Source organism: Silene latifolia, chromosome 3 (genome assembly GCF_048544455.1).
Source record: "Silene latifolia isolate original U9 population chromosome 3, ASM4854445v1, whole genome shotgun sequence".
Lineage (NCBI taxonomy): Eukaryota > Viridiplantae > Streptophyta > Magnoliopsida > Caryophyllales > Caryophyllaceae > Silene > Silene latifolia.
Genome location: NC_133528.1, coordinates 46,560,757 through 46,578,081, shown reverse-complemented (window position 1 = coordinate 46,578,081; position 17,325 = coordinate 46,560,757). Strand labels below are relative to the sequence as shown.

The 17,325-nt window shown below is 41.8% G+C and overlaps 1 non-coding gene across 1 annotated transcript; it reads left to right on the top strand.

The window, feature by feature from the left end:
- The first annotated feature begins 16,213 nt into the window (after positions 1 to 16,213).
- Positions 16,214 to 16,320, top strand: LOC141650567 (small nucleolar RNA R71). Its single transcript, XR_012546592.1, has one exon. It is a non-coding gene; the product is annotated as a small nucleolar RNA R71 (small nucleolar RNA).
- Positions 16,321 to 17,325: the final 1,005 nt, after the last annotated feature.

Genomic DNA, 17,325 nt, shown 5'->3' with positions numbered 1-17,325 from the left:
CATGAAGTTCAGTGGGAGCATGAAACAGGATGTTCTCGTTATGTCAAACAAGGGCAAGGGTAAGGGCAAAGCTCAAGCAGACCTAACAGTAGGTAAGCCGAAGTTTAAGAAGTCGGGATCAGGTAAGAGTGGGCCTGGTGAGTCGAGCACCTCACTGGGCGCGACAAAGAGCAAGACCGGTAACATGGAATGCCACCATTGCCACAAGACTGGGCATTGGAGGCGTACATGTCCTGTATACCATGAGGACATAAAAGCAGGTCGCGTTACTCCTGTTGGTATGTCTTCTTCTTCTTCTTCTTCTTTTATTCATATGATTGAGATTAACCACGCAAGTTACGGAACTTGGGTACTAGATACTGGTTGTGGTTCTCATCTCAGTGCAATCATGTGCGGGGCTCAAAACATCGAACCCCTCGTAAAGGGTGAGGTGGACTGCGTGTCGGGAATGGAGCACGAGTGGTCTGCCGCCGTCTCGAGGGGAACATATGTGATCCAGCTTTCCTAGCGGATTTTAGTTATTTTTATATAACTGCTATTATGTACCCAGTCTATCTAAAAACATTATTTCAGTTTCTGCACTTGACAAACTTGGTTTTTCATTTGTAATAGAGAATAATAGCTGCATTTTCTCATTACATGATATGATTTTTGGCAAGGCAGTCTCCATGAATGGAATTTATGTTTTAGATCAGACCACCGAAATATTGCACGTAATGAATAAGAAGTTAAAGGTAGGTGACAAAGATCAAACTTATCTATGGCACTGCTGTATGGGACACATTAATGAGAAACGCGTTAAACAGCTCATACAGAATGGAGCTATCTCGGCCTTTGATTTTGAATCATTTGGCACGTGTGAATCATGTCTCATTGGTAAGATGACTCGAATTTCCTTCAAAGGTGTTGGAATGCGCGCTGCTGACCTATTAGGACTCATACATACGGATGTGTGTGGACCTATGTCAATCACCGCAAGAGAAGGCTATAGGTATTTTATCACTTTCACGGACGATTTAAGTAGATATGGCTATGTCTACTTAATGAAGCATAAAAGTGAGTGCTTTGAGAAATTCAAAGAATACCAGAACAGGGTACAGAACCAACTGGGTAGAAAGATTAAAACACTACGATCAGACCGTGGTGGCGAGTATCTTTCACACGAGTTTGATTAACACCTTAAGGACTGTGGGATTGTCTTACGCTTAACTCCACCGAACACCTCGGTTGAATGGTGTGTCCGAACGGAGAAATCGAACACTACTTGATATGGTTCGATCCATGATGAGTCACACCGTATTGCCTGATTCATTGTGGGTTATGCTCTTCTGTCAGCTGCTCTAATACTTAACCGAAGTCCGTCTAAAGCTGTTGACAAGACTCCATATGAACTATGGAAGGGAACGGTCCCTAACTTGTCCTTTATACGGGTTTGGGGCTGGGAGGCTTATGTCAAGTGGAGACACGAGGATAAGCTCGGCCCGCGATCGGTCAAGACATACTTTATAGGTTATCCTAAAGGAACATTTGGTCATTACTTCTATTCGCCAACCGAACAACGTGTATTTGTTGCGGCTAGTGCGACATTCTTAGAGAAGGTGTTTCTCGAGAACGCGAAGAGTAATAGAACCTTCGAGCTGTCGGAGATTCCAGAACCAAATGCCGAGCAACCATTGGAGGAACCAGTTCCTTCAATCCCGGCTGCGGTTAATATTCCTGAGGAACCTAGGAGGTCGGGTAGAGTCTCTATTCCTCCGGACAGATACATTGGTATGGTCGAGGAACATGACATAGATGACATTCTACTCTTAACGAGTAGTGAACCCGCAACCTATAAAGGTGCCATGACTAGTTCCGACTCAAAGCTATGGCTTGAGGCCATGCAATTCGAGATGGACTCCATGTATGAGAACAACGTATGGGATCTTGTTGACTTGCCTGCTAAGGTTCGTCCCCTTCAATGCAAATGGCTTTACAAGATAAAGCATTCTGTGGAACGTCAACAAGATATCTATAAAGCACGACTAGTTGCTAAAGGTTTCACCCAAGTGCCAGGTTTGCACTACGATGAAATTTTTGCACCCGTAGTCATGCTGCGTTCCATTCGGATTATCTTAGCGATTGCCGCTTTTCATGACTATGAAATTTGGCAGATGGATGTGAAAACCGCCTTCTTAAACGGTTATTTAGAGGAAGAGTTGTACATGGTACAACCCGAAGGTTTCATCGATCCTGTACATCCTAAGAAAGTGTGCAAGCTTAAGCGTTCCATTTATGGACTTAAGCAAGCTTCTCGGAGTTGGAATCATCGTTTCGACCAAGTGATAAAAGAAAATGGATTTACTCGATCGGTCGAGGAACCATGTCTATATATCAAGTCGAGTGGGAGCAAGATTGTCTTCCTAATATTGTATATTGATGACATACTGCTGATTGGGAATGACATACCTCTCTTAACTTCGGTAAAAGTATGGTTGAAGAACCATTTCCAGATGAAAGATCTGGGTGAGGCACAAAGAATTTTGGGCATCCGTATCTATCGAGATAGATCACGTCGGATGTTATCTCTCGATCGAGTCTTACATAGACAAGATTCTAGAGAGATTCAGCATGACTAACTCCAAAAAGGGTTTCTTCCTATGGCTCCAGGGGTGCATTTGAGCAAGTCTCAGGCACCAGAGACACCGGAAGAGAAAGAGCACATGACCCGAATTCCTTATGCTTCGGCTATAGGATCAATCATGTATGCCATGATATGCACACGTCCGGACGTGGCATATGCATTGAGTATGACAAGTCGATTCCAACAGCATCCAGGTGAAACTCATTGGATGGCTGTCAAGAACATTCTTAAGTACCTACGGAGGACTAAAGATTAGGCATTGACTTATGGAGGCGATCAAAAGCTATGCGCAAACCGATTCTGCAGATGCTAGCTTCCAAACGGATCGAGATGACTCGAAATCTCGGTCTGGATTCGTTTTTACTCTTAATGGCGCTGCATCAGGGAAGAGTTCCAAACAAAGTGTTATAGCAGATTCTACGACCGAGTCCGAGTACTATGCCACGTCCTGGCGCAAAGGAAGCGATATGGATGCGTCAATTCTTACAAGGACTATCTGTAGTGCCTAGTTCGAATGACCCGATCACCATCTATTGCGACAATAGAGGTGCCATCTTCTAGGCTAAGGAGCCTAAGTCTAGCAACAAGTCTAGACACGTACAACAGAAAGCTCATCTAATCCGAGATTACGTGGAGCAAAAGGAGGTAGTGATAGAAAAGATTGCTACAGATGATAATATAGCAGATCCTCTCACTAAACCATTAAGATAAGATAAGCATGAAGGGCATGATATTTCCATGGGAATTAAACGTGTTCCTGAGTTGTAGTACTCTTTTATGGATTAGATTCATTTTCTCGTGTACTCTATACGACATCATCGTTTTGATATTTATATATTTTGTTTTTCATGTGGAGTTGTACGACAATTTTGAACACCACAAAGTGAACTGAACAAACATTATATTTTTGGTCCTTAATTGCCCAAGTGAGCTGATAACTCTGGCAATTATTTTGTGACGTTGGTTGATGGTGGGTTCAACGAGCCATATGTCAAACGGTTGATTGACCAATCACAGAGGCGAGTTATACGGATATCTCGTAGGACACAATTGTGACAATAACGTGGAGTCCTAAATGTTTTATAACATTCGGTGCCAGGTCGTGGATAGGACCTCCATGGTGATCCTAAGAGTCGATTCTTTTGACTATCGACTGTCTCTTGAGATTAAGGCATTTTGGGTGACTTTGGTTTCTTTCTCACGGTCATCCGTAACAGGGGGCCAAGTAGATTGTTTCGGGTAATTTCATGCTTTGTGCTTAGATCGGCGAGTCGAATTGAAGGAAATATTCAGCCTTTATCGTGTACTCGATATTTCTCGGGGCCACTCGAGGAGTCAGAATCGAAATGCATGGCCATGCTCGGATACGGATTCGTTTTATCGGTTAAGTTACTCTCTAGTCGGGGAAACCACTCTTGATACAGATCGATTGTAAAATACGACCTTTGCGGATACGGATCTGCAAATTGTTTTACATTGAGTGGGAGAAATTTTAAATGGATATGAGAATCGGTTATCGCACATACACTTGTACGGACAAGTGGGAGTTTGTTGGAGCCGTGTCCTCCGGTTAGTGCGGATAACGTTATTGCACATACACTTGTACGGACAGTGGGAGCTTGTTGGGGCTGGTGTCCTCCACAGTTAGTGCAATGACATATAAGTCTCTAAAAGGATCAAAAGGTATACTTTTGTATTATTATCAGTTGGTCCACGTTTATCAATAACGGTTGGCTTGCTAGATAAGTTTGACGTTATTGTCATACTGATGGCGGTGATCAACTGGTCCCTAAAAGTCACACCTATAGGATACGTTTGAGAGATGTGACGGTATGAAAATACAGTCATATTGATGCCTAATATGACTAAGCGGTTAGTCGGAGTTACTGACTAATAATTAGTCAAACGCGATGTTGAGAAAATTATTTGATACGGATTAAATAATAATGGCTAAGGTGAATTAAGCAGTTAATTCGTAAATTGAATATAAACGATTATATTTAATTAATGTATATTGAATTAATTAATTATACAATATTGTCATTGTCGGACAAGTATTAATATGTCGACTAATTCATGTTACTGGTCGACATTTTAATATCCGATATAGGATGACGATTTATAATTAAAACCCGTCATATACATTTAGCGAAACGAGTCGGACCACGAGTTAAATAAGGAGAAAGTGGAAAGCCCACCCCCTCCCTTGGTACACGGTTTGGCCGAGATGAACAAAAGGAGAGTCCTTCTCTCCTTTTGAGCTAATCATTCTCATTTGTAGAAAAATTAGGGTTTTGGAGTATTTTTCTCTGAAATTCTAGATCTCACATCAGAAAAACTCACAAAAGCTCTCTCAATATTGCAAGGCAATCAGAGAGCAATTTCTAGCACAAGGGGCATAGTCTCAGACGATCTTGGGTGCAACAATTAGGAGGAAATCTACATTGATTTCTGTTCTTAGGCCGATTTGCACAGGACTCGAGGTTGATTCTTATTCTTTTATCGTTTCTCTTGTTTTTCGTTTATGACCATTAATCACATGATAAATTACGTTATAGTCCTTATTTTTAAGGGGTTTTATACGGATATTACCCTACAACCACCGGTAGAGGCTACCAGGGATCTACATCAACCGGAACGCGCCCCTATGGTCAAACAAACAAGATTGACGAGGTCAACCTCCTCGAGCCAACCGCAAAAAGAGCTGAACGCCCTCAAAGAGTGTTCACCAACATAGGGTCAACTTATGCAAACGCCCAGAAGAGGCTTATGGATCAAGGGAAATTACAACCGACCGGACCCACTCCGGATCCATCTGAGGCTAGGAAGACCTGCTTTTTGAACCTTAATGCCTATTGCCAGTACCACCGAGGGAAAGGTCATGACACAGAAACCCGTTTCAAGCTCAAACACGTCATTCAAGACATGATCGAGAAAGGGGAATTACCTTTGCCTCCACCAACAAAACGAAACAGCAAGACAAATCCTTTGGGAATCCATGCTATCTCCGATGACGAGCCAACCTTAGATTGCTCGCACCTCATCTTGCCAATGGACGATAAGGTGAATGCCCTAGAAAAGGATGCCTTGGATGGGGTATTCGTGTTCAGCGCCGCAACCATGCTTGCCATGTTCCAACAAGTAGAGGAGGTTATAGCCAGTCTCTCTGAAAGGATTACTCGACTTGACGACGCTTACCACCGATTGATTTTCACTCCTTCAGCACCGCGCTTGAGGGAGGGTCATCCGAACACCCGAAACTACGCTCACCAGGAAGGATTGCTCCCGTGACCTTTCTCGCACGCGCCTCACAATAATCACCCTCATAAAAATTACCCTCACAAAAAATTCCCTCACAAAAAGTACCCCCCAAGGAATGCCCTTTCGAGGTACCCTCGAGATCCCGAGGTCAATGGTATTTGGAGAGACGACGCTGAGGATGTCTATGTGGTTCCGGGAAAAGGGAAGCGGGCAAAAGAGATTAGTCATCTTATCCGGTCCGGACACCCCTATCAAAACCCGAACAATTCAACAGCCGTTCCAACAACGAACGACCAGATCGTCCCAGACGTGGACGCTCAACCAAAGGCTCCCGAGAATTCGATCCTCAAACAGCTACAAAAATAAAAGGTCGAGATCTCAATTTGGCAACTCATCACTACATCCTTTGAACATCGACAAGCTCTGCTGCAAGCTTTGGGAAAACTGATTGTTCCTTCTACCTCCTCTCCTAAAGATAGTGGTAGCACACATGACAAGGGATGTTCCCGACTTGAGCAACCCGATCATCTTCTCTGATGAAGATATTCCTCCGTTCGGAGCCAACCATAACCTGGCCCTATACATCATCGTGCAGTGCCTAAAAAAGAATGTACCTATGGTTCTAGTGGATGACGGATCTGCAGTTAATCTCATTCCCCTCAAAACGGCTCATAAACTGGGTATCAAAGAAGCCGATCTGGTCCCAACCAATCAAGGAGTACGCGCCTATGACGGTACTCGTCGTAAGGTCGCGGGGCTTATCACCCTAACCATTACGACTGGACCTTTGGAAAGGCAAACCAGTTTTCAGGTAGTCGACATCGACGCCTCCTTCAACATGCTTCTGGGACGCCCCTGGATTCACACCGTCAAGGCGGTTACATCAACCCTTCATCAGAAAATCAGGGTCCCCTTCGACGGGAAGACAATCACAATTTTCGCTTCCCCAATCAAAGCCGTGATGAAGAAGTGAATAGTCTCCCAAGCCATTGAGAAGGACGACAGTGAAATGTGGGGATTTCAGGTCGTGAATGCCCTAACCGATGAATCAACAACTTTTGATTATGACCCGTTTGCCAACGTCACAGTCAACCGCATTCTGATGCACCAGGGTTATTTCCCGGGCCTACCCCTCAATCCGCTGAAGAGCACCTTACCTCCTTTAAAACAAGCTAAGGTCCCCAACATCCCTTTCGGGCTAGGCTATGAGCCTACCGATGAAGACATCCAAGAGATGAACCTCCTAATACGGAAGCGCAAGAAGCACGGAGTTATTCTTCGTCCCTATCATTTGACCCTCAATGGATACTTCATCCCCGAGGGAGAGGCTGAACTCCACCACGACTTTCCTGAGCCGATCTATGATCCCGTAGCCAAGGTCAGACACCCGGGTGTGGAAGTCTTTCAAGACTGCTACTTCATCCCCGACAACACAAAAGCTACATCAACCAGATCTGAGTCGACCCCATGCCTCGACGGACAAGCTGTCACTCTCCTTTTCGGGGAAGACAACATCAAACACCTCGGCTACGAGGACATCATCAACATTGCTCTAAAAAACAACCAGTTTGACCCCACCGCCTTAATCTCTGATACTGACCCAGAGAAAGCTACACAAGGCTGGAGGAAAACTGTCAAGTGGACCGATCGTCAAGGCCGCATTCTCAAGATTACAATTGGAGAAGGCCCCATGTTCAAGGAGGGAAGTGAAGAAGAATCTGAGTCTGAGTCTGAGTCTGAGTCTATCTTAGCTCCTAGCACTCGTGATGTCCCAGTCAGAGTCCCCTTCCCACTCTTTTATCACAAACTTGTGGCTACTTCAGAGGCCGAGTCAACTAGGGTCATCCCCACTCCCACGGAAGGTGACAACCTGGAGCTTGTTCCAGGGGCCATGATCGAGGCCATTTCGTGTTCACAATTAAGCATATGTGGTCGTTGGTCAATGGTCGATACAAAACACAATTTATACTTCACAAACAACTCTATAATTAGTAAAGAGGCAAGTAAAGGTCGGATCCCAAGGGACGGGTATTGAAATGAGAATTCTATTGTAACTAGTAGTGTCTTAGGGGTGTCACAAATTGAGTTGATGTAGAAGGTTACTAAACTAAAATAGCAATGAAAATAAACTAGCAAGATGAATAAAATAAGGGGTGTAAACAATTGATTAAAGGCACTAGGGTGTCATGGGTTCATAGGGGATTCATGGGATATGATCATACAAACATGTTCTCAAATTATAAGCAAGCAATTATTGTTGTGATGGATTGAGTTGGGTTATATCTTACAATCCTAGGAAAGTTTGGGTCCCGGAGCCGAATCGATTAGATTGTACAACACCTACAAGTCGACTTAGTCTTCCCTACTCAACAACATGCATGGTCTAACAAGACTCGAGTTGGGTTATGTCTTACAAGTCAAGTTGAAAGGATAGAAGATGATAGTAAATGCAAGGATTCATAGGCTTAGCATTTCATCAAATATAACATGTGCATGTATTAAGATCAAAACAAGCAAGCAAATAAGATATGAAAGCATATTGATTTAAGCATGAATCATTCCCCATGTTGGTTTCCCCTAATCACCCATTAAACCCTAGCTAAGAGACTGCTCACTCATTATCATGTTGATCATGCTAGCAAGGTTGTCAATCATACCAACAATATGAAACATGATGAATAAATGAAAGTAATTAACAATAATTAAAAAGGGATTAAGAGATTATACCTACTAATGATTCCAATAATAAAGCAAGAATAATAGAAGTACTTGAATCCTAGATTGAGAGGTTGTCAATCTCCCAATAATAACCCAAATAATCTTCAATTACCCAAAATAAAGGAAGAACAAGAGAGAGATTAAAGAACTAAAACTTGGATTAAAACTTGATTAAAACTTGATTACAATATTGAAGAGAGATTTGATTGATATTAACTACTCTAATTATTGATAAGAAGAACATGCTCCTCTAATTAGACTAATGGGGTATTTATAGTGAAAATTAGGGAGGATGCATTAGGTTTAACTAAGGGCTAAACTAGTAATTACACTTTTTAAGTTGAGCAAGGAGAATCCGGTATTTTCTGAGAGAAGGGCTTCTCTTTTCGTAGCTTGAAGAATGAAAATCGTGCTGTACTGAAATCCGTGCGGATTGGGGTCGGGACGGCCGGATCTGGGCTGAGGAATCCGAGCGGATCCTTGGGCAAGACGCTCGGATTTGTGAGGGGGAATCCGAGCGGATTCCAACGTGGGACGCTCGGATTGTTGAGGCTGGACGGGCGGATTGTCTGCAATCCGTTCGGATTGTTGGTCAGCTTCAATTCTTCTTCTTTTCTTCCCTTTTCTTCATAAATTCCTTGGGGATTTCCTTGGGGACGCAAGGATCCTTTCCTCAACATTGTTCTTCTACTATGATATGTACAAAGGCCTTCTAGTCTTGTCTCTCCTTGATGCTTGGTCATTGAATACAATCAATTTAGCCTCGTTTTGCCATGAAAATGCAAGATTCTTACTCCTTTCCTACCAAGGGATCAAAATCTCAAAGAATATGCAAAACAAAGAACTAAAGATAAGAAATGACCCAAATAGGCACTAAAAAGCATGGAAACAATGGTAATTCGGGGGCTAAATATGCGCCAATTATGGTCACATCAAATATCCCCAAACCGAACCTTTGCTCGTCCCGAGTAAAGAGGTGACAAAGACTAGGACCAATACTAACCTAATAATAATAGCCGATATGAGACAATTAGCGGGTCTCACTCCGCCCCTTCAACTCACAACAAGACAACCATGAGGTAGGATGCCTTCTTGCAAGGCAAGGTGGGTCTTGCCAAAATGGCGACACATCCAAACATTAAGCACATAAAAACACATAATGGATGCATCTACAAAAAGTATAGCCACTTTCCTCATCTAAGTGGCGGAAATTATCTACAAGGGAAGCAATTCAAGGGTACACAATCCTTCATAGATGCAATTTGTTCAAACTACTAAGCCTAGAAGGATACCAATAAATCACCTCCAAAATGTGTCAAGCTAGGGTACCTTTGTCCTCAATCGTTAAATGCTTTTGTCAAGAGTAGACTCCCTATGGTGTTAGAAATACTGGAGGATCGCGGAATTCCCCCTCTTGCCTAGACAAGAAGAAGGGTCGTCCCCTCTCTACCATGCACAAAAATGGATACGATGGATAAAGGGATCGATAGTATTTGAGTTTCATTTTGGGAGTTTGCTTTCATTGTTGTTTTTCCCCCCAATTTCTTGTGGCATATAACATTTGAGAACACTTTATTGCCATTTCTTTTTGATTTTTGGCATTTCAACACTTGACAACTTTTCAACTTTTTGCATTTCTTTTGAACATTTTCAAAGTCACCCCATATGTAGGGAGGGTGCCTTATATTTGAAGCTTTAGGAGTCTATTTTTGCTCCTCTTTTCTTTTGATGCATTTTTGCAAACTTTCTTTCACTTTTCAATTCATTGAACTCAAATTGATTTGTTTTTGTGCCCATTCCCTTTTTGATGACAAAATGTATGGTAGAATGTGGATGAATGATGGATGCAGGCATGGTTTCAAGGGTCACCTTGGAATAAACGGTAGCCAAGGAGTTATCACACCACAAGGTACTCTTGACTAGGCCTTAAACCATGGGTCAAAGGATACTAGCATGACACATCCTAGGGTATTTTACAAGTATTCTAACAAGCAAAGTCTTAAGAATAAAAAGCATCTACTAGGGCCTATATACACTTGTCAAGCTTCCCAAATAGACGGTTTCGCAAAATTTTTCTAACATGCAAACTACATGCCATGATGTAACTAGCATATACACATCCTAATGCAAATGATTCTACCAACTAATATGCCATATAAACTAAATGCAAGTCCTAAGTTCACATTGTTTTTACCGCATCAATCAAAATAAAGCCACATAGTCATTAACATAAAGAGGAAAAAGGAGATTGGAAAGATCATACCATGCGGTCTTCAATATCCTCATGTCTCGGATGTGGCGTAGTCAATCAAAGTGAACAAGGATAAAACAAACACAATATATACAAGACAATATATACAAAGGAAATGAACTTGTTTTTGGTTTTTCAATTTTTTTCAATTTTTATGGTTTTTTGAATAAGAGTTAAATGTTAGAATTCCCATCCCCACACTAATATGGGCATTGTCCTCAATGGCCAAAATGATGGAAATTATGCAAAGATGATGCATGATTTCTATACTAAATGCAATTCTACACTAAGCTACACTACATGATGCATGGTTTTTGTTATGACGGAGAGGATAATTTAGATTACCTCCCGTTGTGTATGCATTAACTTCCCCAAACCAAATAAGACACTATTGCTAGTGTCAAAGGATGGGTGTAGTTCATGCACACACTATGCTATGCATGAAACTAGATTTGTCATTTTGGATTTTACAAATGGGAACAATAAAAAGAACACCTCAATGGAACCGAGGTGTGAGTCCTTTGATGTTGCTAGGACTAAACCAACAATGATCAAAATGAAATAAAATACAAAGAGATATAGACAAACCGTGGGAGAGTAGGAGTCTCCAAGGCTAGTCTTCCATCATGCTATCATCATCACTTCCCTCATGAGAAGTGGTCACATTGCCACTTTCCTTGGCACTTTCTTCTTCATCTTGTTCCTCATCTTGTTCATCATCATCTTCACCATCTCTTTCTCCATTTCCTTCTCCATCTCCACTTGCTTCTTCCTCAATATTATCATCAATTTCTTCACCATTTCCAACAACCTCATTGTCTTCCACCACGTCCCTTGATGCACCCGGAAATAAGGCTTCTTTATCCGCCCAACTAGGCAAAGGACAAGATGGATCAAGGAGTCCTTGCCTAGCTAAATGTAGGAGGGGAGGATATTGAGCCAAATATGCATTCTTCCGATCTTCATAAGCTTGCTTGTGCATGGCTTGCATAAGAAGAGTGACATAGTCTTTCCCAATTTCAACTCCTTCCGGTTTGAACTCTTCATACACAAAGGGGTAAGGCGGTATAACAATGGAAGAGGAGGGGGTTTCATGATCACCCTTTTGTTGTTGAATGATGTACTCGGCTTCTTCGGATAGGGAAGTAAATAGTTGGTCCGGTGGACACTTAGACGACAAATCTTCGCGGGTAAAGTGAATGATCGAGCCTCACTAGTAAGCCACCCATACTTGGTGTCAAGGGGATTGTGAGCAACCCACTTGAACTTGTTAATCATGATAGACATATCAATAAGATGGCCACCTTCCTTTGCCTTGTACTTGCTATCCTTATTGAAATTAGGATCAAAGTGCTTGGCTAGGACCGTGACTAGGCCGCCATTAACAATAACGGTTTTACCCTTCTTCCCACTATCTACATGGAGCCATCTATCAACCAATAGCCTCAAAGAATTATAAGGCTTGGTATGAATTCTTCCAATATTCAAAGCCGATTCAAGGAGAATAAAATCAAGTCTTGTGAAATGATTGGTGTCTTTCCTAGCAATTATGGTATTTCCCACAACTTTGTGCCATACTCTTATGCCCGGATGATGGACCAAAAGAGCACGACAAGCATGAAAATCATCAAATTTCTTCCCGGAGATTGCCTCCCAAAGAGGCTCGGGGTCATACTTCCCATATTGCTTATGATATTTCTTTTCATCGCTAAGACCCAAAATTTCACCCAATTCCGAAAAGGTAATGCGTCTACTAGTGTTAGCTAGACGAAACTCAAGATTTTCCCTATTTTCAACTTTTGTCACTTTTAAAGAACTTAAGAATTCCAAGACAAGGGAGGGGTATGTTACTTCCTTTGTTTCAAACAATTTCTTCAAACCCATGGCATTGAAAAAGGCTTTTGTTTGTTCAAGAACACCCAATTTCTCCAAAGCATCTTTACATATGAATTTGGTGGATTGAATTGATTTCATAGCAAACTTGCCAAATGTCTTTCTATGGGTATCGGAAATAAAAGTTACCTCCGGATAATGCAAGAGTTGATCGATTACCGGAGTAGAAGGTGATGCTCCCATAGAAGTTTGTTGTTGTTGTTGCACTTCCAAGTTTGATGTTGCTACCACCATTGCCAAAGCTTTCTTTGTTTGGAGAGCTTTTTGCCTTTGAGAGAGAGCCTTTGCCTTTGGTGCCTTTGTTGCTCCCTTTGTCCTTGCCATTTGATGAACTAACCAAGAAAAGAATCAAAAATCTTCAATTTGTAGAATGCCCAAATCGATTTGAAGGTGAAAGGCTTTGCCTTTATGAAATCAAAAATCGATTCAAAGGTTGGAGATTTTGTTCTTGGTTTTGATTGTTATTGAAGATGGAGTGATTGATTTGTTGTTTGAAGGATGGTTTGATTTGATTTTGGTGGATTTTGTTGAGGGTTTTTGTTTTTGTGATGGAGAGGATGAGGGTTTTGATGTTGTGGGTAGTGTTTATGAAGGAATGAATGAATGAATGAAGGTGGGGTGGGTTATAAAGAAGTCGACAATTTCAAAACGTAGGGACAATCCGTGCGGATTCTGCAGCTTCAAAATTTTCAAAATCCCGCCTAGAGACGGGCGGATTCTGGGGAATCCGCTCGGATTCTTCTGTTGAGGGACGGGCGGATTTGCTTCAGGACGGACGGATTTAAGTCCAGAGATTTTTCTTTGTTTTCTTCAGCTGCAAGACGGGCGTCTTGTATAAAAGACGAACGGATTCTGTGAGACGGGCGTCTTTCCAGAAATACGTTCGGATTCTTTAACAGTCAAGAATTCTTCAATTTCAGCTCAGGTCAGGACGGGCGTCTTCTCAGAAGGACGCTCGGATTTGCTGAAGACGGGCGGATTAGCAGTAATCCGCTCGGATTCTTGTCCTTTGTACCCGGATTCACTTCATTCGTGCACAATGCATTTCTCTTTACCATTCTTCCATTCTTCTCTATTTCTTGTGTTCTTCGTTGTGGGGGCACTACTAAGGCATGAATAGCCTAGGCAATTCCCATCCCCACACTAAGGTAAAGCACTACACATCAATTGAAATCGTTAGTCCCTCCCTCACTTCTCTCTTACATGACAATTATTTTCATCAAAGTAAATAAAATCCAAAAATGACAAAAATGCAATACAAGAATTGAAATGTAAGTTAGGGAGTTAGAAGTATTTACAAGTGGTGGTTTAGGGAGGACTCCACCAAACTCTCATTCTTGATGAGATGTCAAGGGGGCATGTTCAAGGTGTTGTTGATGTTGCTCAACACCTTGAAGAAGTAATCAAACGCTTGTTCATTATTGTGGTAGAGGTCCTCAATAGACCGTGGCTCTTGTTGTTGATCATGATCGATGGCATGCCCAATGTAGGGGTTAAAGATCCCTTCAAATTCGTCGTCCCAAAGACCACAAACTTCATTAAGTTGATCATTGAAAATCTCTTGCTTAGATGGAGACAACTCTCCCAATTTCTTCTCTTGGCCAATGAGGCCATCCTCTTCTTCCTTGGTTGATTTTGATGAGCTTTGCAAGCTCTCCTTGTCACAATTCACTTGCTCTTTGAATGGAGCATCTTCAATTTTCTTCCTCCATTGGAGTTCCGATTTCTTCCTTTCATCTTTTCGGCTATAATGATCAATCATGAAACATGGCTCATGCAAACGAGGAGCTCTCATGGTCTTGTCAAGATTAAAAGTTATGCTTTCATCTCCCACTTCTAGAGTGAGCTCTCCATGTTTCACATCAATCACCGCACCGGCGGTGTGTAGGAAAGGTCTTCCTAAGATGATTGGAATGTTGGAATCTTCTTCCATATCAACAATGACAAAGTCTACCGGGATGAAAAACTTCCCAATTCGCACGGGGACATCTTCCCATATCCCTAATGGTGTCTTCGTCGATCTATCGGCCATTTGAAGTGTGATATTGGTGCATTTAAGCTCTCCCATTCCTAACCTTTTACTCACCGAGTACGGCATGACACTCACACTAGCCCCTAGATCACATAAGGCTTTGTTGATCGTTGTGTCGCCAATGGTACACGGTATTGAGAAGCTTCCCGGATCCTTTAACTTTGGAGGTGAACTCCCTTGAAGTATTGCACTACTCACCTTAGTGAAGGCGATAGTCTCAAGTTTCCGGATCGACTTCTTTTTTGTGAGGATATCTTTCATGTACTTTGCATAGGCCGGAACATGATTGATTAATTCCGTGAAAGGAATTGAGACTTCTAAGTTCTTCACAATTTCCATGAACTTTCCAAGTTGATCATCAAATTTGGGCTTGGCTTGACGACTTGGAAAAGGAAGTCTAATCACAATGGGCTCCTTCTCTTTGGCCTTGTCTTCATTTTTCTTTGAACTTTCTTCTCTTGATGATTCTCCATCTTTGGAGTTTTGCACAATTTCTTCCTTTTCACTAGCTTCCACAACTTCATCCTCAACTTGCTTCTTCGGTGCTTCATATCTTGTACCACTTCTCAAGTGAATGGCACTAACCGTTTCATGCCTAGGGGGATTACTTTGAGGTGGTAATTGCCCCTTTTGTCTTTGTGAGCTTGAAGATGCTAGTTGAGTCAATTGTGTTTCCAACATCTTGGTGTGAGCTAGAATGTTGTTGATGGTGGTGTCTTTTGCTTGGCTATCTTTTTGCATTTGAGTGAAAAATTCTTGTTGATTCTTTTGCATTTGGAGGACCGCTTTTTGGACATCAAAACCTTGGTCATTTTGGTGATTGTATGGATTTTGATTTTGGTAACCTTGGTTTTGATTGTAAAAGGGTCTTTGATTTTGATTTCTCATGGGTGGTGGAGTGTATGTTGTTTGAGGGTTTTGAACATTTTGGCTTTTGTATGAGAGATTTGGATGGAACTTGGTGTTTTCATTGTAAAAATTTGAATAAGGGGTACCACTTTTGTAAGCTTGGAAAGCATTAACTTGTTCGGTTGTTCCCCTACACTCACTTGAGTCATGACCCAAAGTTCCACAATTCTCACATATCCCGCTTGGGATAGATGAGGATGCCGTCATGGCATTGACATGATGCTTCGATGTTTTTGAGTTTTCCTTAAGTCTAGCCATAGCTTGTTCAAACTTCAAGTTGATTGTGTCAATGTGAGCACTAAGTTGAGCACCCAATTGAGTAACGGAGTCCACTTCATGCTTTCCTCCTCTAGTAGCCTTGCGAGGTCTACTATATTGTGAATTATGGACCGCCATTTCCTCAATCTTGTTCCATGTTTGATTGTCATCAACTTCGGTGAACATTCCATTTGATCCCATATTGAGAATGTTCCTAGAATCTTCATATAAACCATTCCAAAATTGTTGCACTAAAAACCATTCGCTAAGTCCATGGTGAGGACATGAGCGACAAATACCTTTGAACCGCTCCCAAGCTTCATACAAAGATTCTTCATCCCTTTGCTTAAAACCCGTAATTTGAGCTCTTAGCATGTTAGTCTTTTCCGGTGGGTAGAATTTTTTGTAGAAGGCTAGAGCTAACTTCTTCCAAGAATCTATTCCAAGGGTGGCCTTATCAAGGCCCTTCAACCATTGCTTTGCGGTGCCGATTAACGAAAAAGGAAATAAGATCCATCTTATTTGGTCTTGAGTCACGCCCGTTTGAGAGATAGCTTCACAATAATCGCAAAAGGTTTCCATATGAGAATGAGGGTCCTCACTAGGCATTCCCCCGAATTGGCTCCTCTCAACTAGTTGGATGAAGGCGGACTTGGCAATAAAGTTTCCGGTAAGATGTTGTGGTGTAGGAGTACCATTTGGTAGATCCTCCTCGGTGGGTATGGAGTGTGACGAGAATTTAGGCATTGTAGGTGGATTTTGTGTCGTATTGTTTAATGGGTTTTCTTCTCCTTCTATTGCGAAAGGATTGACAAACTCACTAGTGGGTTGAACAACTTCACCAACACCTCCCAAATTCCTCCTAACAAGTCTCCTATTATTCGTCAAGGTTCTTTCGATTTCACGGTCAAAAGGTAACAAATCTCTTTGTAACCTTCTAGACATGCAAAATATCAAACAACTCGAAAACAATTAGAACAAACCTTGAGGAGTTTTACTTCCCCAAGGTGAAAAAGGCACAACTAAAAACAATAAAAGAAATCTTAAATCAATTAAACACCGTCCCCGGCAACGGCGCCATTTTTGATCGAGGCCATTTCGTGTTCACAATTAAGCATATGTGGTCGTTGGTCAATGGTCGATACAAAACACAATTAATACTTCACAAACAACTCTATAATTAGTAAAGAGGCAAGTAAAGGTCGGATCCCAAGGGACGGGTATTGAAATGAGAATTCTATTGTAACTAGTAGTGTCTTAGGGGTGTCACAAATTGAGTTGATGTAGAAGGTTACTAAACTAAAATAGCAATGAAAATAAACTAGCAAGATGAATTAAAGGGGTGTAAACAATTGATTAAAGGCACTAGGGTGTCATGGG